Raw genomic sequence first — 24,580 nt, 5'->3', positions numbered from 1 at the left:
GAGGAGAGCCCCGCGGGCCGCGGCCGGGCGTGTCGCAGTGCCCGGTTGTGCGGCTGGGCGATCCGCCTTGCACTCGCGCTAGGCCCGAGGTGCGGCTGCTGCGCCCGTGGACCCGCGGCGGCCTTCGCGGCGAGGCGCGGGCGCGGGGACGCGGGGGAGGGGCGTCCCACGGGGCCCGCTTCCCGTTCCCGGGGACCCAGGAACCTTTCAACAAGTCCTCTGCCTCGCATAAGTCCTTGCACACGTTTGCACACTTCCATCGCCAGCGCCTGCGAAGGCAGATGGGTCGGATTCTTCTGGCTCCAGCGACCCAGCCACCTGCAGAAGGTGTGGCCATCTCCCCAGAGTTGTCCCCTGTGTGGGTTTGGAAGGTGAAGGGGATGCTTGTTGCCTAGATGAGGCCGTCAAACCCAAAGAACCGGTCAATTGCCCTGGGAAGTCCAAATGAATGCCATGGACTCAGCCATGTGGATGCAGCTCACGTCTCTACAAAGTTGAGAGAGTAAATCACGACCACTGTGTATTTGTGCACGAATAAAATGAGGCAGAGCCTTATGCTCCTTTGCTTTGTATAGTGCCCTTTCCTTGCACATAGTGGGTGCTTCATAAGCGTTAAGTGCTGTCTAGAGTGGGATTTGTTGGGCCGTCCACAATATGAAATAATCCTGAAAAATGTCTACAGAATGTCTTTGAAAACATAATTTTAATGAGAAATTGTCAGGTTTTGAAATTTCTGAACAACTCTGTAGTATCTTCTGTCTCCTCTGATAAAAATGACATGGAAGAGCTAGGCTCCCAAGTTTTGGTGGTCTTAAAAGCAGTCTAATAGAGTAGCAAATTTGCTGATTCATATCATGATTCTATAGTCATAACTGAAAGTGCTTGAAGAATAAATCAGGGTTTTCAGGATAGCTAGCTTAAAATAAAAAACTCCAGTAATGCAATGTTCCAAAAAGAAATTTTTTTAGTTCACTGTACCTCTCCTTACTCCCAATAATAAATGGAAATGATAAATGTAAATAACATAAATATTCATTGTATAGATATGTATGAATGACATCTCCTGAGCCACAGAAAACTGTGGTTGCATGCCCCATCCATTAAAATAGTTATATCCGAGTAAACAGTAATTTATGTAAGTTGAGTAATAATTGTGCCTGATTCCCTACCTACTTGGACTGCTAACCAGCTAAAAGAAAATGTAAATAATATTTGTGTTAATATACACTAAACACAATTATGTCTCTTGAATTAATTTGCCGTCAGATGGTTTATTATTGGCAAATCATGTCTTTTTTTTTTTTTTTTGAGTCTGCCCAAGTTATCCCAATATTGTGCAGATATTTTTTAAGAGGTTAAGGACTAAGGGTTTATGTAAGTTACTAAAACTCAACTTTTTCTTTTTTTTTTTTTTTTTTGTCTTTTTGAGGCAGAGTCTCCCTGTAGCGCCCCCCACCCCCCAGAACTCACTATGTAGATCAGGCTGACCTTGAACTCACAGAGATCCACCTGCCTCTGCCTCCCGAGTTCTGGAACTAAAGGTGTGTGTCACCATGCCCGGCCAAAATGGTATCATACTCACAAAAGGTCGATGTTTTTCTTTCAAAGGTGAAAATATTGAAAAATTAAGTTTGCAACAATAGCTATGAGTTAGGCAAATTCTTTAGCAGCACTAACAATTACTATACTTGAGAGATAGTTTGAACCAGAAAACTTTTGAAAAGTAGATGTTAAAATGAACAAACACTTGAGTTCGAAGGTTGAAGAGGCTCACTTAAACTGATGTGTACCCAGGCTAAGAAGAGGCCTCTTACTCTCTTACTTTCAAAGGAAGCCCTTCATACAGAAAGAAATAGGAGTTGATCTCACAGAGAATAATAGCATCTGGATTAATTGGTAGTATATAAATATACTTTTGATGAAGAGGCAAAGGTGTAAATATAAAAGCATTTTTGAGAGTTCTATACTTTTTGTGATGCAGTCTGTGTAATTTTGGAGGTGTAGGATGGGTTGGTTTTGTTTTTTTTTTAAATGATTGATTTATGATTTCATCTTTGTTAGCCAGTGGCTACATTAAAGATTTATGAAAAGGCCAAGAGATATATTTGATTTTACTTTTATCCAACCGTCCTATTTGGCAATCATGAGAGGGTTAGAGATGTGATTAGGTAATAGTTCCATCTTGGAGACTTTTGGGGGGGTTATACCATTTAGTCACTAGTCAAAATCATTGACAGATTGTTCAAGGCCTATGGTTTTCATTATAGCTATTGTTTGTTATTCAAATTAAGTACATTAAGTTGTGAATCATCATCTTTCTCATCTTGTATATGTATATTTAGCCTTTAAAAAAAAATAGTGACTCTGGTGATTGAGCTGAGGGCTTCACCCTCACAAAGCAGGAACCCTGCCTTTGGGCTGTATCCTCAGCCGATTAGCTCTTGGTTTTGCCTGTTTTCCTCTTCCCATTTCTGGTAAGGAACAAGGGCTTGTGACTTCAGATACAAGAGAAATAGGCTTTTCACAAGTCTCTGTCTTAGCAAATATTTTCTCCTTTTGGAAGGGTGCTATGCCCATTTTCCCGATTTGCTTTTTGTTTTTAGTTCAGTACTGGAGTAAGCACTCAAGTACTCCAGCCACAACTCCCTCCACACTTGCATTGCCTTGAAATCCCACAGCCCTGTAACTGTGAAGAGCTTCACCACTTGCTTTGCTATCAGTCTACTGGGAGCCCTGGTGCTGTTTCCTAGAGACTGAAGAAGCTGATCTAAATTTGTTTGCTTCTCATTGTGAGGAGATACTTGAGTTTGTAGAAACACTCTTGGTGTGGTTGTCATAAATAGGTGAAGTTAAACTGGTAACAAGGAGGATTAGAAACATCAAGAACACTAAATTTAGCAATGAAGGTCATACCCCAGACTTAGTTGAGTCCATCTTTTGGTGCATTGGTGAAAGTATCTCTGCCTTTTGAATTTATTTATGTAATAACATAGCACTTGCTTGTGCCAGAGACAGTTCTGAGCACTTGTTATTTGTGGGGAGTGGGGGATCCCAGCCTTTGGGGATCTTGATGTGAGTGAAGGGAGAAAGATAGTGAATAATTTAAGTAAATAATCTAGTATCTTGAAAGTCATACAGAAGAAAAGTCAGAGGAAGGTATAATGGATTGGGAGGAATGTGTTGGAATTTTAAATAGGTTGGTCAGGATAGGCCTGAAAAGCTAATATACGAGGCACAATCTTGAAAGAGATGACATCAATTGGAGCAGTGAGGTCCAGGCAGGGAGAGCAGACATTGCCAGGCCCCAGGGCAAAAGTGTACCTCTGGAACAGAGACTCAGAAATCTGACCCAATTCAGTTCTTGTGAAGGTAGTGAACTAGCAGGTCATTCAACACTTCCTCTAGATGGCTAGAGCCTTAGCTTTGCCATCATTCATGCAAATTTTCCTGAAGGGGCTCAGTAGGGTCTGCAGTCTCATTCACAGGGAGTGGCTTACATTAGCCAGGACTGGTAGTTCTAGACCCCCGAGTATTTCTAGGCTTGATACATTTACTTGTTGGTTTCCTCCAAAACCTAGGTCATAAATCCACAGGTGATTCATTTCATAGAGTGGGTATGTAAGCCATCTAATTAATTAAGGTCCAAGTTTCTGAAATGAAGCATAAGGTAGTTGCTATCAATAATGTAGACTAAGCCTCTAAAGATGGTTGTGGTTTGAATGTGAATGTCCTCTTATAGGCTCATAGTTTGAATATGCATTCCCCAACTGATGGTATTGTTATGGAAGGCTGGGTAATGTTTGAAGGGTAGAGCCTGGTTGGAGGAAGTGGTCACTGAGGAGGGAGGGCCTGGAGCTTTGTATAGCCTAGTTCTTCTTCCTTGAGGCTCTGTGCTTCTTGACTGTTGCTACCATGTATCAGGTGCATTAAACTTCTTGCCTCTTTGTTGGATTACACCTTCAAACTGTGAGCCAAATAAACCCTCCTTTAAGTTCTTTTTGTGAGGTATTTTGCCACAGCAATGAGAACAGTAACTAACATAGAAAATTGGTACTAAGAAGTTGGGTGATCGCTGTAATAAAGCAGACTGTGGTTCTTAAGCCTTTGGGACAGGTTTGTGGAAAGAATATGGAAGAGTTTGGAACTTCAGGCTAGAAAAGCCCTAGCATGCTGTAAGCAGAGCTTAGTTTGCCATTTTGGTGGTGTTTAGAGGCCCAGAATGCTGAGAGAAATGTGGTTAGTAGAGGCTTACCTCATGAGGTTTCAGAAGGGAACAAAGACACTACCAGGAGCAGGACTGGATGCTGTTGGTATTTTATTCTGGTAAATAAACTAGCTTCATTCTGTCAATATCCTGAGAAATAAATGAGGCTGAATTCAAAAGTGATGAATGCATTTGTTTGGTGGAGGAAATTTTAAGACAGAATAGCATTCAGGATGTGGTATGGCTACTTCTCAGAGCTCTTATCCAAATCCACAGTGAAAACAACAACAAATGGAGCAGAAAGATGTAAAATCTGTATAGACTCCTGAGAAAAGGCATGTGATATAAAGTTGCAGATAAGGCAGATGCTGAGAAAACTCTTGTAATTATTAGTGAGATTAATTCCATTAAAGAGAAACCTCTTGTTCAGCAAGGGCACAATAGAAAAAGTACCCTGAGGGCAAGACCCCACCTAACAAAGGCTCCATCTAATGAAAACACAAATTCATTTGAGAGAGCCTAAACTGAGAATGCTACTGAAGGACCTGAAAACACCTATTAGGAAAATGTTTTTGTAAATTCAGCAACCAGTGAATTTGGTTGGTTGGACAGCTTGGTCCAAGAGGGCCAGGCTACAACTCAAGTTGACAGCAGAACTTGGCAGTGTCCTCTACACAGTACTGATTCTATAGGCATGAAAGATGCAAGAGTAAAGGGGTCACATGGGTGGCAGGATTGGCTTCCCTATAAGAAGGCCCTGAGAGGCCACTGCATGAAGCTGTGAAGATGAAGTCTAAGTTGAAGTGAAGACTCCAGAATGTTGGAGATGTCAGCACCATGGGGATCTGCTGAGGAAGGCTTCAGGTGGAAGAGCAGGTTGTTCAGGGCCTTTGGTTCGCAGATGTTTCCATCATGACTACCAGATGCCAGACGTGGAGCTTCAAGATTTGGTGTTTTCCCTACTTGGTCTTGCTTTGGTCTGATTTCTTACTATGCCCCCATTCCTACATTTTGGAATGGAAATATTTACTCTATGCCATTATATGTTGGAAGTATGTAGCTAGCTTTTTTATATCATAAAGATTGAGATGGCCTTGAATCTCTAAAGACACTTTGAACTCTTTTGGAACAGTATTGTGACTCTATATTTTTTGAGATTTATATTTATTATTTTCATTTATGTGTATGTGTCTGTGTGCATGAAAGCCACGGGTATATTGTTGCCCATGGAGGCCAGAAGAGGGCATCAGATCCATTGGGACTGGAGTTTTAGGCAGTTGTGAGCTGCCCATAGTGGGTGCTGGGAACCAAGCTCAGGTCTTCTGGGAAAACAGCAAGTCTCTTAACCATTGAACCATCTTTCCGACTCCTCCCTGCTTCCTTTTAAAAGAATGCTCCTATTTATCTATTTATTTATTTATTTATTTGCAGTGCTGGGAATTGAACCCAGGGTTTCATGCATGCTAATTAAGCACTTTACTGCTCAGCTATATCCCCAGTCCCCAGTGCTCGGACTCTTTGTTTATTTATTTGTTTGTTTGTTTGTATTTATTTATTTATTTATTTGTATGAGTGTATTGCCTGCACATATGAAAACGTACCCATGTCATGCAATGCCCATGGAGGTCAGAAGAGGGTGTCAGATCTCCTGGAAAAGAAGTTACAGGTGGTTGTTAGCTGTCATGTGGGTGCTGGGAATTGAACTCAGGTCCTCTGCAAGAGCAGCCAGTGAGTGCTCTTAACTACTGAACCATCTCTCCAGCCCCAGGACTGTTTTTTGTATTTATTTTTATTTTTTGTGTATGAGTGTCTTGCCTGCATATATGTTAGTGCACCTGTGTTGTGCAATGCCTGCAGAGACCAGAAGAGGGTGTCAGGTTCCTGGAGTTATAGACAGTTATTAGCTGCCATATAGGTGCTAGGAATTGAAGCTGGGTCTTCTTCAAGAGCAGCCAGTGCTCTCAGCTTGCTGAGCCATCTCTATAGCCCCAACATTTAGATTCTTAAAGGCTGTGGAGATTTTAAAATTTGGAATGACTTTTGGATTATGAAATGACCATGAGTCTGTGAAGGACATGGATGGAACAAAATGTTGTGGTTTGAATGTGAAATTCCTCTCACAGGCTCATGTTTGTGCACCTGGTCTCCTGGTGGCACTGTTTTGGAAGGTTGTAGAATGTGTAGGATTTAGGATGCAGAGCCTGGCTGAAGGAGGTGGTCACTGAGGGTGGGACTTGAAGTTTTATAGTGTAATGCTACTTCTCTACTCTCAGCTTCCTGGCTGCTGCTGTGATATGACCAGCTGCCTGACTTCCTGCCATCATGCCCTCTGTGCCATGATTGATTGTACCCTCAAAATGTGAGCCATAATAAGTAAACCTTGCCCTATAAAGTTGCTTCTTATCAGGTACTTGGTCACAGCAACAAAAACAACTACTACAGTAAATACTTGTAGTACTGAGTATTATTGTATAGTGTATAGGTTGTACAATATGTAGTAGCCTTTATTCCTACTTTATAGGTGAGTGAAATGAAGCACAGAGGTTACATAACGTTACTGAGGCTTCGTGGTTGGTAAGTGTGAGCTAGGATTTGAGTTCCAGATAGATATGCAGAGCTGGGCCTGTGTCAGATTTCCAAAGAGCTGAAGAATTTGATTGTAGCCTCCCTGGGTCCTTTCCATATGCAAAGGATCTGTTTCCGCCTTAGAAAGTCACTGAACTGGTCAGGACTAGAGAGATGGCTCAGTGGTTAAGAGCACTGGCTGCTCTTGCAGACGACCTGGATTTGGTTTCCAGTACTCACCTGGCAGCTAATAACTGTCCCTAACTCCAGTTCCAGGGGATCTGATGCCCTCTTCTGACCTCTGCAGGTACAGCACAACGCCATGCTCTTATAAACATGCAAGCAATATACTCATATATATATATAAAATAAAAATAAATATTTTTTTACAAAAAGAAATTACCTGAACAGGAAGCAGCACAGTGAACCCAGCCTTATGAGTGAGGGGCAGCTCTGATGCTGTTCACCCTCTGACTGTGGACAGGTCACTTGTGTGTACCACGCTTTTCTAGAAAATGAAGATAATAGCATCTACCCAATGGAGTTTTAATAAGGGTTAATGAGGTTAAATATGTAGAAGACTCATCTATAATATTATTATGTATATTATGCAATTTCTTGCCATTTATATGTTTGTAAATAAATAGGTTTGTAACCTTCATATGAAACTCTCCATCAGAGGCTATGTGAAAATTGTGTCCACCTACTTGCAGTGCTGTTTTGGGCACTTTAGCAACTATGAGAATGTTCAGGGCATCCTGGAAAGACTGAGAATAGGAAATAGCCCCTGTGTAGTCTGTTCTGCACCGCAGCCTTTTGCCACATTTACTTCTGTGTGGCCAGAGTACTTCCAATGCTGGCAAGGACCTTTGCCACTGTGGACTAGGAAAGTGTGTCAAGGCCAGCAGCTTCCGACATGGCCTTTCCCATGGCCTGGATTTATTTGAAAAGACCCAGGACTAGAAAGAGGCACTGTGCCTTGGGCCTGTGGGCACATTCCCCTGAGGACCTTTCCAGTGGGGAGAAGGAATGACTGAGTGAAAAAGTGAATAAATGAAAGACTTGTTCAGCCTTCCCTGCTCTCTGCCTACATCCTGTGGCTTGGCAGGAAGGTCCATGTCACTGTCCGCTTGTCTAAGAAGGCCTTGAGTACAGAGCCAAGAGGTTTAAAATATGTACATGCACAACGATATGGGGTACAGAGCTCCCACATCTAACACAACCCTGCCTTTACTGTCTTTAGTAGTCTTTCCACTTGTTCATTTCTCATCTGTGACAGCATAATCACCTGTAGGAAACATCCATACTGAACATTCTGTGTAGTACTTTTCACCAATACCTGACTTAGTGTACACAGTTTCTGACATGTGACTACAATACAGAGTTTCTAAAACTCTGCTTACAACTGATTGGACAGACATAAATCTCCATGCTATTTAGAAGATGGCTTCCTTTGAGATCCTATATTCTACAGACATCTCCTCCCTAGACAGTTCTAGAGAATTCTAGAATGACAGGTCTTTTTAGCAGACCTGATTCTTCCCATGTGACAGAGAGGAAAACTCAGTGCTAGATCAGGTTGATGACACTCAGCCATGGGGGCTTTCCGGAAGCCAGAGATCTGCTGTTTTAGACCAGCATCTGAGAGACAGGAGGTGATGTTCCTGAATTCTTCAAAAATCTTTCTTTTTCTAGTTTTGTTCTATTCCTATTGTCTCTGCATTTCTCTCCCCCACCCCCATTCAATCCTTGCCTCCACCTTCACATCTTGATGGTGCAGATATGACCTGGGTCCTGAAGGAATACTTGCTGGGTTGCATATATTCATTTTGTTTCATGATAATCTAATAGATAATAGATTTGTTCTATACTGGCTTGGAGCCTGGATATCAGAACTTCAGATAATCAGAAATTTATGATGTGTGGTTTTCAAAATGCCTTCAATTTATATGCTAAATCATATGTGGCTATAAACTTTGGCAGTTTGAAGCGTGACAGCAAAACTAGCACACAAATTTCTTTGTTTTTTCAGTTTCTTAGTAAACTCATCATATATCGTTTTTCTTATACTGCTGAGAACTTTGACCTTTTCACTTAAAGGTAACATGGTGTGCTTCTCCTTGGTACATCTGAATTGCCAACATCTCTACTGTTGGACTTTGGGACTTCTATTAAATAAAATAACTGATCCCTGAGCAGTTGACCTCGTTTCTAAGACTGATGGGTGGGTAGTACATACAGAGTGGACACACTGGACAAAGGGATAATTCATGCCCTAGGTGAGACAGAGCAGGACAGTACAAGATTTTGTCACACTATTTATAATGGCGTGCAATTTAAAAATTGTGAAAAGTTTCTTTATATAATTTTCTATTTATCAAACTGCTATTGACTGAGGATAACTGAAGCCATGGAAAGCAAAACCCCAGATAAGGAGAGATTGATTATTGTCTATAGAATATAATCCATGTAAGTAATATATGTATTTATACCATATGTGTATATATGAGTCCTCATGTCTATATGAGGATATTTATATGTGTGTGTAGATAGACGCATATTCCTTCTCAGTCTCTGTTTCTCTTTCTCTTCCTTTTCTATCCCTGCTCCTGCCCCTGTGGATGTGAGAACTACCCTGCACATCTTTTAATGCTTCTTATATTCTAGTACTTCCTATCTCTAAGGTCTTGAAGTGTAGAAGAGACCAGATAAACTCAGACAAAATAAATGATGAATTATAGGGGTCACAGGGAGAAATTTATTGTGAAGCCTGTGAAACTCAACCTCCAGGGCCTCTCCTTTGTACAAAACATTTCTTGCCAGTTTGGAATATGTTGCAGGACCCACCCACATCCTTTTGAAGTCTAACAGTGTTTGTAGCAGAGCATCACAGGATTGTAATTTGTAAAATTTGAAGACAGATTTTCATAGTGCTCACTTAGTATTTACCACTTCCACTTCTCCCACCTTCTCCTTTGGGCTGAGGAGGTGAATTGGAGCAGTTTAGTTTTGTTTGGCTCTGGTGGGAGGTGTTGGTGTAGTTTGTAGTGTCATCTCTGTGTCTAGGTACTCCCTGGGGTAGGAATTGCTTTCTAGGAACTCTGGCTCAGCTCACCTAGCGCCCTTACCCAATGGCTTGGGTGAGAGTATCACTGAGGTATGAATGTGACCTGTGGCATCTGTTGTGGGGGGTGTATGTTCAAGTGTATGGAGCCAGAAGCCAGTGTGGATGTGCAAAGTTGTAAATGGAGGAGCCAGTCCTTCCCCAAGTGCAGTTGAGATGGAAGTACTCTGCTCTTAGGAATGTACTCAGTTGCAGATGAGCAGTTCCAGATGCTATACTTTTAAGATACTCTGTTAAGTTTCTTGTTTATTGGCATGAATTTATATAACAAAAATAGTGACAAGAAGTTACCATCAGTAAAAGTAATTAGTCCATGCATAAGAAAACCTGCGATGTCCTGAGATTTTATGGCTCATACATGAGAGAAGGATAGTTACAGATTTGGCAAGAATCGTTAAGACTTTATATGATATTGTCAACAAAGATACATGAGGCTGAAAGTAATTTTAAATTTTAATAATTACAAATTGACTTTGATCACCTGTGCTTGAGGGAAGACTGGTTTATCTTCTCACCTACATAAAGGGATACTAATGCAAATTATTGTAATATGAAAATTCACCAGCATGTATAGCTCCAAGCAGGGAGTTAGCAATCTGTCAGGATGTTAATATACAAATAGCCTCTTTTGTGATTTTGATTTTGTAATGTTTTGATATTACCAGTTTATAAAATTTTATGTTATCATTTCTTAATCTAAATAATTACTTTCATGTTTACTCACCCTCCCAGCACACCTGAAAAGCAGACATTCCTCCCGTCCTGGAAGTAACTGCCTTCTAGTTTGAGGCTAAATATATTATCATGTTAGTGAAATAACATAACTAATGAAATATAAGCTAAAATGTTTTGTTTGGTAAGGTTATAGACAAATACTTTCCTTCAGGACAGAAACCCTCTTCACCTCAGTAAAGATCCTTATTATGATTGGTTGTTCCCTCTGCAGTGTAGTGCCTGTTTCCCTGTGGGTGTATGTCTCATTCTGTGTGTACCATGCACCCCCCCTCAAAGTTCAGCTCCTTCCTTCATCTTCCTGTCCTCTTCCTCCAGTAATATCTCCAGAAATTGAATGAGAAAATCCAGCAGTACTCTGGGCTATGAAAAAATAATTTACAGAGTGCTTTTAGACTGTGGACAACATCTTTGAAACTAGACTTTGGAGGTATGCCTATATAAGAGATACATACTTATGGATTTGAATGTTTATGGAACATATATACAAATATACATTAGTCCAGGATAGTTTGTGTTAAGGGAATTTGAAGAATAACTCTAAAAGGGGGTTGTAAAAAGGAAATTAATTTTATTTTTACATCTTGGAGTAAAAATTTGTGCTTTTTCTAGGTTGGGGCTAGTATGAAGTTCAGTGAAATTATTCCTTGTCTTGCCTATAGCCACATGCTGAGGCCCATGTGATCGAAATGGTACAGATAGAAGTGCATCTTTTTCTCCCTCATCTTGCCAGAGTATTTGGCATAAAAGGCTAGGGACTGTGGTAGAAACCTGGGCTGAAGTAGAAAGAACTGGATTTTGAATCCAAATCAAGTCTTGAGATTTTTTTAACTTGAGCGGCTCTGACAGTCCTATTTGTTTGTTACATAGCCCTGTTTATTATTTATCAAATGCCTTCTAGTGACTTGCTTCAATATATACTTCAGCAGTAATCACATTCGACACGTGAGGAAACCAGGACAAAGACCAAATATCTAGCCCCAAGAATTTGCCAGTAAAATATTCAAGTAAGCAAGAGTCAGGTATCACTGTGTATCCAGGAGTTCTTTACAGTCTAAATTATGATATTTTATAAAAGGTTTGCTTTCTCCCCCAACACAGAATCATGCTATGTTGCCTAAGCTGACTTAAGTGATCCTCCTGCCTCAGCCTCCTGAGCAGTGGCAATAGGTATGAGCTGCCAGAGCCTGGCTGATGTTTGCTTTTTAATGGAAGGCTCTTCCACACAGAGATGTGTTCCATAAAGAAAGACTGGATTTCCAGTGCAAACAGCTTGCATAGCTAGGGAAATAGTTTAATTCTTCTATCTTGGAGGAATAGAAATATTTCACATTATTTCAAGGTGGTTAAAAAAAAAAAACCCTAAGGAGACCTATGAACAAGTGAGCGTGCCACCATCAAACTAAGAACAATACAAACAATAATATGTCAGTTCCAAAAGGATTATCGTTACTGATGATCTGAAGGTGCTCCTGAGTTTTCTTTCCTTTGGTATTTATTTATTTGGGGGAGGGGTAAATACCTAATCAATCCATGCACGTAAGCTTCTCTTTTGCTTTGGATCTTCAGAAGTAAAGTTACACCATTATGTTAATGTCCTTTATTTTAAGAATTTGGACCAAGGATATATACTGGCTGCTAGATGTAAACACTGTAAAAGAAAACCCTGGGTGCTCTGGCCGTATGTTTGAGCCCTCCCTGCTCGGCAATACCTGGTGGCATCCACAGAGAGTACATTCTGTGTCATGCCATTGCATCCTTTGATCTTAAACTGCTGGTGCAGGAGCATATCTGGACTCAAGACAGAAGCACCTTATCGCTGCATAACTCATTGAGTGGATGCATTTGAAGATGATTTAGTCCCCTTGATCCTGCATATGTGGCAAAATGATGCAGAGGTCATGCATGAGAAGGGCGATCTATAGAGATGTGTTTGTACAGTTGAAGTAAACTGAGAACCATGCTAATAAGCAGAAATTATTCCTGTACTTCCTTGAGTATCAAACTTCAAATGAAGAAATGGGGGTCCCCAAGTTTCTATGTAAAGCAAGCTGAGTATATAGTGTGGAAAGCTCTGCCTCAGAGATTCCAGATGAGCATCGTCTGGGCCTTGCTGCTTTCCTCTGCAAACCAATCTTAGGGTGTTTGGGAACCTGATGACTGGTGGACTCTGAACTAAGACTCGTCCTCAGAACACAGCTAGTGTTACGTGGGTCTTTTTCAGCCCACATGAAACCTATAAAGAGCTGCTGCCCCTGGTCAAAGGATGTTTTCTGTGCTGGCTTTGCTTTAGTATTCTCAGGGGTGCACACCTAAATATTTACTGTTTAGTATTCAAATACCAGACAAGAACTTTGGGCAAGAAATGTTATGATTGCCCTTCCCTTCACAGGTAGAATAAAGGAAAAGAATCCTGTTTATTAGATGCACACTACAGTAAAATATAGAGGATTTTTACCTGTAGCCATTGATTTGCAGTCACCCTCAAGCACCTGGACTTTTATACCAGTAGTATTCAGTATGGCTGCATCAAAATCACTGGGGGGACCCAAAGAAAATACGAAAGGGTTAGTATTTGTAGTTAATTGGTCTGGAGTGATCTGGGCTAAGCATCTGTTTTGAACACTCTGAGGCTGATGCTAAGACTTATTGCCAAGGTTTGAACTCATTGGTTTGCACTAAGAAAATAATGACATCATGGAGATTAGGGCATTTTTCAAAAGGAATCAAACTCTCAAAAGGGTCTCCCTTTGAACTTCAGTTCTATTGTTTCTCATTTTACTAGAGACAAACATTTAATCTGCACCAATTTGAAGATGTAGCACCATCTTACCTGTACAACTGTCAGAGTAGAAATGCTCAGACTGGGAAGACTGGCCTGTGGGTCTCAAACTCAAAATACCTTCAAGACAAAATAGATGTGTGGCATGGTCAAGTTCAATTTAATTGACTCTGATGAACAGCAAAGCTCTTGCTTTCCTTACAAGGCATCCTGCTGCTCAGCCTCAGCTCAGTGTTGCCATGTTAGACAGTAGACCCTTTGTTGGTAGATAACTTTTGTTACTGTTATTTGAGAGAGACAAGCTAGGAATTGGTGTTTTGTGTGAAATCTATCTTTAAACAGTGGTAGCTAGTACTGATGAGTTTAAGACATTATGTAAAACATCCTTCTGTGCAGTCTCTGTATTCAACGAGATATCTTGGTACAGGTTATTGGTTTTAAGGAAGCACATAGGAATGGTGGATATAGTCAGCCTTGAAGGCCATTGCTTCCACTAGGAAGCTATATAAACTGTAGAATATATAGAGAATGGAAAGAATAGCAGTTTATAGTTGTCCTCTTAAACTTTCCTTTGCTCCTTATAAAATGGTTAACTATTTTTTAATATTAAAAACTTTGTGATGGAGCTGGAGAGATGGCTCAGCAGCGGTTAAAAGCACTGACTGCTTTTGCAGAGGATTGGGGTTGGATTCCCAGCACCAACATGGCAGCTAACAACCATCCATAACTCCAATGCTAGGAGATTGGACACCCTCTTCTGACTTCTGTGGGCATTGTATGACATGGGTGCACTGACCTACATACAAGCAATAATCTCATACACATAAAATAAAAATAATACATAACATATTCTTTAAAAAAATCTTGGTGATTAAAATTCTTTTATACAAAATTCTAAAAAGATGAGCCTTATTCCTAAGAGTATACAAATAGTCCCCAATTTGTGATAGTTTGACTTACAGTTTTTTTACTTTATGATGGACCAAAAGTAGAAACCCTGCCTCAAGGTTTGAATATGGAATTTTCCCAGGCTAGCAATGTGTAATGTGATCCTTTCTTGGTACTAGGCAGAGTGGTGAGCCACACCCTGGGTCACCCACATGGCCAAGAGCAGAAACACACTGTACAGAGTGTTGTGTGGCTCAGCTGAGATGCTCCATAGTCAGGTGGATTAAGTGGCTTTTGTCTTCATGGTGTTTTTCACTTATGGTGGGTTTATTGGAGGCAACTGTGGTCGGCTTAGGAGCATCTGTATTAAGGCGTATCTGTGTCAGCAGTAGCATTTCTCCCATCAGAGACTTTCTCCAGAGTGCTAACGTGGCAAAACAACTTAAGCAGATGCCTTGAGAGTCCTGTTGTTTAAAAGCTGAACCCTTTAGCTAGATCCAGCTATATTGACTTACAGGTGATCTAGTCCAGTTACTAATTCTGTGGAGGAAGCAGTGAAATGATTGAAAGGTGGGTAAATGAGAGGGGGAAAGGACAGCAGTGAGGACTGAGTCAGTTTACGGATGCCACAGCCAGCTTCCCTCACTTGAAATCCAGCCTTTGCTCTTCTGTCAAGTTATAGAAGCTCTCAGTGCCTCTTTTTCTATGCCTCTAAAATGCATACCTGTGTTTGTGTGTTAGCTGGTGAGTTCTCAGGGAAAAAGTGCCCAGTTAGTTCTAGTGGTTCTTCTCTGCAGAAAGTAGACTGGTACTGGGTTGTGGATGGTTCTGGCTGCTACCTTTGGGATCCCAGCTGGCTTGTGACCTTAGCCAAACTCTGTAATTCCTGTGGGCCTCAACTTGTCTAATGAGGATGGAAGTAGGACTTACTCTAGAGTGTTGTTTTGAAGATTAAACAAAGCATGCATGTGACGGGCCTGGCAATTAGGAGCCCTCCATAAATGCTAATAAAGATATGATTGTGCCGGGCATGGTGGTACATGCCTTTAATCCAAGCACTTGGGAGGCAGAGGCAGGAGGATCTCTGTAAGTTTGAGGCCAGCTGGGGCTACAGGGAGACCCTGTCTCAAAAAGACCAAAAAAAAAAAAGAAGGAGGAGGAGGAGGAGGAGGAGGAGAAGGAGGAGAAGGAGAAGAGAAGAAGAAGAAGAAGAAGAAGAAGAAGAAGAAGAAGAAGAAGAAAAAGAAGGTAGCTTAGAGGTTAACAGCACCAGCTGCTCTGCAGAGGACCCGGGTTCCATTCCCAGCACCCATATGCCAGCTAACAACTGTCCATAACTCCAGTTCTGCAGACTCTGGCACTCTCTTTTGACCCTTGTGGGCACTATACAAAATGGGTGCATTTATATGCATCTGGGCAGTACACTCATACACATAAAATAAAAATAATAAATAAAATATTTTTAAAAGATATGATTGTTTGATCTCTGGTCCCCCATGCATGACGATGCTCCCAGTACCACACCTGCTTAAGTCCTCCTATCCTCTTCATGTTTCTGTTGTACAGTGGGAGTAAAAGTACTCAGAAATCTTATGTATTTCTGTTTGGGATTAAGTGTTTTTACTTGGAGATCTTTGACTTCCCTGGTAAAGTATTGGTTTGTATTTGTACAAGTCACAGTGTATGGTCCTAGGGATCCATGGAATGTTGACACAATCTATACACAAATTATTGCTGTTTCAAAACATACCAGCTGCAGCTTAGCATTATTTATGCAGATATAATTTTTTAGATATTAGGTCATGTGTTTAGAAAATGGCTAATGTGATTTCCAAACTTTATATAGATAGATAGATGATAGATAGATAGATAGATGAGATAGATAGATGACAGATAGATAGATAGATGATAGATAGATAGATGATAGATAGGATGATAATAGATAGATAGATAGATAGATAGATAGATAGATAGATAGATAGATAGATAGATAGATAGATAGATAGATAGATAGATAGATAGAGATATGTATGTAAATGTTCTACTTAGGAGAAAAGGCATTTCATGATCTAGAGACCTTTATTAAACTACATAAACAGAAAACTGTACTCATCTTGCAACAGCTAAGCAATGGACAAACAGGGGAAGCTTTGATGTGTATTTGTAAAGATTTGTTGTTAAAGGATTTGTAGGGCTTTTATGACAAATTCAAGAACAGACTCTAAAACTAACAAAATGGAGTGCCCTCCCCCTTTAAGTGCTATGTACCTCTTTAATAATAGTCTTGGAAATGTCATACTCACAGATGCTGGAAGCTCCTCAGGAAAACTCTGGAACAGGCCTTGAGAAACTCATGATAGTCTAGTTGTTTACCCATTGTTGAGAATATTTAAAATGCCTCTTTCCTCAGTGATACTGGACAGTACGTTTGAAATCATTTTCCATCTAAAAGCTACTTGCCACTAGCTTTTCCCTTTCTACAGTGTGCTGGGGCCTTATGGTGAGGCAACTAGTCCAGGCTTATAATACCTAGCAGTAGTTGAGTAAGAAAATGACTTTAAACCTTTTCTCCCCCGCGGCCCACTTGGTTAATAATCCTTTCCCTCACCATGGCTTCTGTGTTTTGAAAGATTTTTGTCTATCAAACAGGTTGATTTAATTAAATATTAAATGTTTTCCATTTTTCCATACTGCAGCATCTATTCATTCATTAGTAAACATGTAACTGAGTGCCAACTATGCAGGCACTGCCTAGGATCTGGGGGTATGGTAGTGAATAATGCAGGTAACTCCCTGCCTTCATGGGGGAAGCAGATAAAACATAGGATGGTAAAATAATTTCAAACAGATGAAATGCTATAAGGAAAAATAAAGGAGTGAAAAGACAGGTTGAGAGCCTATCTGAAGTGAGGATTCTAGGATGGCCTGTAGGAGGAGTCAACAAGCTGTTTGGATATGGAGATGGGGGCAGACAGGGGGAGCGAGGGTGGGATGGTCTGTGACAGTAGGAGGGTAGTCTGGGCCTGCACGTGTTGACCTGTGTGTCAGGTAGTGTCACCACAAGGAGTGAAAATGATTCCAGCCCCAAATGAGGATGTGTGACGTGGTGTGGCTTCATTATGGTTAGCTGCTACTGGGCTTTTGTGTAACACCACACAATTCAAGAACTATTACCACTTTCGAAGCCACAGAGGGATCTGAGTAAACCCTAATTGGCATTCTAATTCTCTTTAAATGTAATTTACTAATTTTTTCTTAAGCTCACAAATGCTTAATCTATAGGAAAATAAAAAATTTTACTAATTCATTTGACTAATGTAGTTGATTTAGTGTTTATTTTTAAGCAGTAGTAAACAGATTATCTATACTCATATTTAAAACAATGTTCAGCAGTTTCCAAACTCCTGGGACCTATGGATTCCTTTAACATTTTTCTTCAACAACTTTGTGAAATCCTACATAGATTTTAATGGTTATTTACAAATGTGATGGGCTGTGGAAAGGAGAGAAACAGAAAAGAAAATGGGCTTGAAAGCAGTAACTGGACACATACTGACAAAGGTCAGAAAAGACCTGAGGGTCAGGAGATATTATTTCATCAGAGTTGAACCTTTCTCAGTTGAAAGGTAGTATTTAATGTAGGTCTGTCATGAAAAATGATTACTGCTTTGCCTTCCACACTTGCATCTTGAGGAGGGATGTAGACATTTTACTGTCAAGATGAACCATCCCTTTACTAAGAGCAAATGAATTTGTTCTCTCTGTCGGCATCTTTGTCCATAGAATTGAGAAGGGGCTGTTTGGGTGACAGGGCCCCCACACATCGGTAATATTTAAGGGAAAAATTAAAACGTGAGCTGCATGTTTGTACCTGTAATTTAGTCTTTTCAGTCAATATAAAATGCTGGTGTATTAGTTAGCTACCATAATGGAACACCCCAAAGCCTGGTTGCTGTGTTAGTTGCTTCTGTCACTGTGGCAAATTCATAAAACAAATCACCTTTAAAAAGAGTACAAGTTTCCATGTTAAGGTTTCAGATACTTCAGTCCTGGTCTCTCTTCCCTGTTGCTTTAGCCTGTGGTGACATAGCACCTCATGGTGGGAGTGGAAGGTAAAGGGACTCTGTTCACCTCATGGCAGCCAGGAAAAAAATATAGAGGAGGCGAGTCTTATGTCTCAGTATTGCCTTCAAGGGCACACCCCCAGTACCCAGCTTTTTTTCTACTAGGTCTCCCCTCCCAAAAGTGCCACTGTCTCTGAGGAACAGTACCACAAGTAGGAGATCTTAATTCATGGGCCTTTGGGAGGCATTCCATGGCCAAACAGTAGCAGTGGCTTTCAGCACTAAGCAGGCTGCTTGTGTGATCTACAGGGACTGTGGTTTGGCTGATTGAGAAGGCTGGTTCAACCGGTTGGCTCAGGTTTAGGCTACCGATAGCTAATCAACCATGTGTTGAGCTCCAGGCTGCTCATGTGTGCATTCTGGATCCTGGTTGAAGGAGCAAGGGCTATTAGGGGTTTACTTCACTCATCATGAGCCAACAGAACACAAGTGCCAAGCCAAACCATGGAAGTGCGTTTAAGGCCTCTCCTCATGTCATACCTACACTATTTCTTTGACCAAATTAAGTCACAGTGTCAAACCCATAGTCGATAGCTCGAAGAAGTGTATGTCTGTCCAAGAGAAGAGGGAGAGATGTGAGTGAATAATCACTCAATCTGTTACTGATGTCCTTGACCAGAAATAGAAGAGACCAAAAGGATACTGATGGTTAGTGCACTTTCAGTTTCCTTCTAAGATGATCACAGTAATCTGCTTCCCCTAGCTGGAGCAGTATCAGAGAATTGGTAAGGACTGCCCAGCAAGTTGCCCTCCTTTTTCCATTTTCTCTGTACATCACACCTTCATGTGTCTAAAGGAGCTGTCACTGGTGTCAAACACCCTGAGTCTGGACTGCCATGTGAACTTTGGCAACTAATTAATGCATAATTTTCTCATGTACAAAATGAGGAATATGGTATCTACCACACAGAGCTGTTGTGAGGGTCACATGAGGTAACTTGACAAAGCCCAGCAATGTCTGGCTCCTGTTAAATGTTTGATGAATATGAGCTGATAATGCCTTCATTATTATCAGTTATAACAGACACAGCAGACAGCATTCTATTTTTTTATTCCAGTAATTTTTGTTTCTTTTTAGTAGATTGTGAGCTTCCAAAAGACATGGTTCATGATTCTGTGTCTCATCATTGTGCCCCCACTCTGCAGTAGCACCAAGTTTATAATGTAGGAACTTAAAGAGATCATCCACCAAACTGTATTCATTTATATGTCATCTACCATGAAGCCTTCGGCTCCAAGGACCAGATTAGATGGCTCCTGAAAACAGCCATTATTTCACATTTTCCTTGATATAAAGACTTTTGAAACCAAACAATTTAAAAGCTTTAAGTTTGGTTTTATGCTTTACTTCTAACCAGACCCTCTTACACACTTGAGGACTCCCTGGCTTCTTGTTTTATTGGAAATGTTGAACAGAGACTGAGCATAGTAGCTTACTTACCCTGTAGTCCCACCCTGTAAGCCAGCCTGGAATAGGGAGATCTTGTTAAGAAAGAAAAAATGAGAAAAAAAGAGGAGTGGGCAGGAAAGGGTGGGCAGGAAGAGAAGGAAAGAAAGAGGAATGGAGACTGATTTTCAAAAAGACTAAGGGCCAGTTAAGGAAAATTTTCCTCTAATAGTCTTTGAGCTCCTGTTTGAATTGCTTCTCAGGTTATGGCTGTGATCTTAACATTTAGCATCACAGCATTGCACATTTTTGGATAAGTCATGGAGAGTCATCCTCTGGGATAAAAAGTTCAGCTACAATAACAAGTAGGCCCAACCTTGTGTGTTTAAGGATTCAGGAAGTTTATTTCTCTTCCAAACAGAGGTTCCACTCCTCCTCCACTAGTGTGGTCTTATATGAGCTAATAGGGCCCTGGCACACAAAGCCCCCAGCAGGGCCTCACTGTGACTCTTTTGCTTTGTAAGAAAGGAGGGCTGCATTTGGGTGAACAGCTAGCAAACTCATGCCTTGTGCTAACAATTGAGTCTGTTTTAGAGAACTTTACCTTTTTGTTCAATAGCCCAATGGAGAATAGGTGGTTGCAGTAATAGTTAATAGCAGATAAACTTTGTTGAATTCCATCCATGTGCTAGTGACTATTAAACACAGAGCGATGCATAATTTCACTTGACACTCTCAGAAAGGCTACATGAGAGGTCCTGTTATTATCTGTATTTTCTGGGCCAAACACTGAATCTTAACCTCCTCAAAATCACAGAATCAGATTTGCTTGACTCCAAAGCTTCCACTGTGCCACCTCAGGACAGGTGAGATACCTGGGGAGGTAAGCATAGCCATATACTGCTTCTAAGTCGGGCTTTGGGAAACAGCCAGCAGCAAGGGCTGTCAGGAAGAGCATAGGTTCTCTGGGACCCTCTGTCAAGGATGCCACACAAGGACTTCCTGATGTGCGCTGTGAGCCAGTCACATGCACGGCTTTGTTCACTGTAGTTGCTGGATGTCACTCATGACCCCTTATTCCTGTGACAGCACCATAGCCCATCAGCAGACACAGTCTGTACTTTCTTGATAACAGAAGGCACTTGCTAACAGTGCACAAGACAGGCAGTACTTTAGCCTGGAGTTCTTAGTGACCTTGACTGGAGCCTCCATTTCTGAGGATAAAATATGTACTTAGGCTTAATTACTTTTAATTTTTTTTAGGAATGTTTCTGGGGGGGGGTCCTAGAGTTTCTATAGCAACTCTAACAATTTTCATCCATTACAAATAAATAAGGCTTTTTAGTAAAATTTTCTTAAAGGATTTTCAAGGTTTTTGGTTTTGTTTTAAGTACATAGGGTCTGGAGAGATGGCTCAGTGGTTGAGAGCACTGGGTGTTCTTGCAGAGGACCCAGGTTTGGTTGCCAGTACCCACATGGTGGCTAACAACTGTCTATAACTCCAGTTCCAGGGGATCCAGCTCCCTCTTCTGGCCTCCACAGGCATTGCTCTACCAGAGGTATACTTATGTACATGCAAGCAAAACATATATATATATATATAAATTTTAAACGTCTTTTAAAAGGTATTTAAAAACCAAATGACTGATTGTAGTACAAGGCTATTCGTTAAATGCATATAGAGGCAACATCATTGTTCTGACTTTTACGAGTGAATTCATTGTGGTGGGCATGGGGGCGGGGTGCATGAATTGGTCTCCATCTACAGGTAAGGACTCTGAGCTACATTCTGGTTACTTCACTTAGTAGTCACACCTGAACTCTGAGACGCAGCACTGCATGTTGCTGCAGGGTGAGATGGTTGCTATTTTCTCCCAGATCTAGAAACAGCAATATCTCTGTATTGTTGCTGCAGACAGATACCTACCTCATGAACTGTTCACAAACCCAAAGAAAATGCTCTCAAATAATTTACTGCAGAATGGGAAAGTCCCCCACATCCACCCCCCGCATCTTGCTGATGGTTCTAGAAAGCCTTCAGGCTTGTCATATAGCACAAAGCTTGGGTACCCCAAAGTGTCCAACTGGCGCTGCTTTGATAAATACATTGAAGTCTTCCTAAAACACAAGCTGGTCCTGGGAGTGGGGGATTGCAAACAGGGAACCCCCTCCTGATGAGATACTTTGGGTATGCAAGGAATGGCCTCCTGGGATGGCTTTCAAATGGTGCTTTATATCTAACTGGTGCTATAAAAGCATCTTAGAAGTCTACATAATTTTACAGTGGAAGGGACCTTTGAGAGCACCTAACCCAGTAGTGCCTTTTCTTACCACCAAGCTCTGTTGTAGGGACTGGGGATCTGGACCCAAAGCTCTCATGGGCCATATGTGTTACATAGGAGCAGAATAAACCAAAAAGCAGAAACAGAAAGATAACATGCTAAGCAGGGGGAAAAAAGGAAAAGAGGGTGAGGAAATAGGGAGGGACCTAGGCTTGTCTGTGTGTTAAGTTGTACCAGGGCTATTTATGAATCGTCATTTCTCAACCATTTTGCCATATCCACACACCTTTTTTAGACATTTTTCCTGTTCCTGTCTCTCCCCAAGAAGTTGTAATACCTTTGATACTCTGTATATGTGGCTCCATATGTTATGTGTATCCGTGCTGTGTACATAATGAGAGGGAAGTCCCCACCAAAAACCAATTTTCACCATCTAGGAGGCACCTGTTATTCTGTTGCCTTGTGCTTTTTGCCATTGTGAGCAAATCCAAAAGAATTTTAAATCCAAAGTGCTTTATTTTCTAAATTCATTTTTATTTACAAGGAATATCAGGACTTTGGGTGAAGTTTAAGTTGTTCAGGCCTCAGGAGTGATGCCTGAGACTGCAGCGTTAGAATTTTTTGGCAGTGCGAAGCATGGTAGCTGAAAGGACAGTTGAGGAAATGAAATCCATTAGGCTCACCTGATTCTTTTTTAAAATCAATCTCTCTCTCTCTCTCTCTCTCTCTCTCTCTCTCTCTCTCTCTCTCTCTCTCTCCCTGCATGTCTGTATCATGCACATAGGTCAGAGGACAGCCTCTGGTGTTGGTCCTTGCCATCCACCTTGTTGAAGACAGAATCTCTTGTTTGAGGCTGCATATGCCAGGCAAGCTGATCCGTGAGCTCCCAGAGATTCTCCTGTCTCGGACTCCTATCTCACCATAGAAGGGCTGGCATGATAGGTGCCTGATATCCTTCCTGGCTCTTACGTGGTTTCTGGGTATGCTAACTCAGGTTCTTATGGTTATACAGCAAGTGCTTCACCCATTGAGTCATCTCCCCAGCCCTTCACTTGATTCTTAACTGCCACCATCTTCTAATGCTGCCCTCTGCTACCTGGACTCCTCACCTCATATCACTTCCTTCATTGGCCCAGAGCTCGTCCTCCATAGCAGCAAGTGTATTCTTTGGAGAATGTTCGTCACAGCAAGCACTCTACTTCCAATTGTACCCATTCCAAAACAAGATGCCGTCTCCCCACAGCAGGTAGATCAGCGCCTACCTCACTCTGCTCCACAAGCTGCAGCCCCACTACCATCCTCTGAACCACCAACTAAGTTCACATCTCAAGACCTTGCTCTCGCTCCTTCTGTGTGGATTTCTCTTCTTTAGATTTTTCAAAGATTAACTTTAATTTAAAAGCTTTAGATTTATAGAGAAGCCGTGAAGACAGCACAGAACTTTCCCAAAGCCTGTCAACCTGCCATAAATTACTCCTGTGGATTTTCCCACGAACACCTCCACACCCTTCGCCATTTGTGCTGCACAGAGCATCTCTCCCCTCACCTGCCCTCCTATCAGAGCTGTAGTCACACAACCTGTGTCTTTTCATAGTTTGCTTCTGATGTTATCCTGCTCTTTTGTTTGTTTGCTTATTTCATTAGTTTAATTTGCTTATTTCTTTCGTGCCTGTTCTCCAACCAGAATATGAGCTCCTTAGGGGTTTGGGCTCACAGCCAAGTGCACTGCCATTTGTTTCCCTGGGCCTGGGACAGTGGTTGGTGCATAGGGACTCTCTGACCTAGGGACAGGGTCAAAAGCAGTAAGTGGAAAGACAAAGGTGCTAGGCTTCTTGACTCTCATTTCAATACTCAGAGCTACCAGACCCAGTCTGTGTTCACATCAGATTAACCTGCAACCAGTGGCAGAACTTCATCTACAGAGGAAGGTATATCAGGATCAGGGGAGCAGGACAAGGATGCCATTGGGCATAAAACTGCCTTTCCCCAGATCGTCTACAAAGCTATCATCTTGAACTCGTATTTCTTCTCCTTTACATCTGAGCATTCTCTCTGAAATATGCACTGTAGGAATGTGTTACCTTGACTCACTTGTCATATAGGATGCAATGTGGGGCCTGTTGTGAGTTAGTTGGACTTGCGCTAGCTGCTAGTGGTTCAGGAAGAAGGACTCTCAGTCTAGCTTGGCACTCTTCCTTGGGGACCTAGATGTGTATGTCAACTGAGATGCTGCCATTCTCTTCCTTTGCTTTACAGTCCTCGGCACTCTAGTTAGCACTCCTGAGCCCCAGGCCTCTATGGCAAGGGCAAGAAGATGTACCTGAGTTTCTTCCATTTCTTATATTTTTGTTCATTTTAAACAATTCTAATAGCTCAGATCATCTCACATCAAAATATGACTTTGTGTATTTGCTATATGAACTGACACATCAGAATACAAGTACTTACAGAAGAGAGACACTTCTCTCTTGTTACTGGTGGAAACAGACTGT

The 24,580-nt window shown here is 41.4% G+C and overlaps 1 protein-coding gene across 1 annotated transcript in view; it reads left to right on the top strand.

Moving 5' to 3' along the window:
- Jazf1 (JAZF zinc finger 1) overlaps positions 1 to 24,580 on the top strand; it is a 353,771-nt gene that overhangs the window by 798 nt on the left and 328,393 nt on the right. The gene's annotated exons all lie outside the window — the stretch shown is intronic.

This window comes from Nannospalax galili, unplaced genomic scaffold (assembly GCF_000622305.1).
Source record: "Nannospalax galili isolate Female #2095 unplaced genomic scaffold, S.galili_v1.0 scaffold158, whole genome shotgun sequence".
Lineage (NCBI taxonomy): Eukaryota > Metazoa > Chordata > Mammalia > Rodentia > Spalacidae > Nannospalax > Nannospalax galili.
This window is presented reverse-complemented; position numbering and strand designations above follow the sequence as displayed.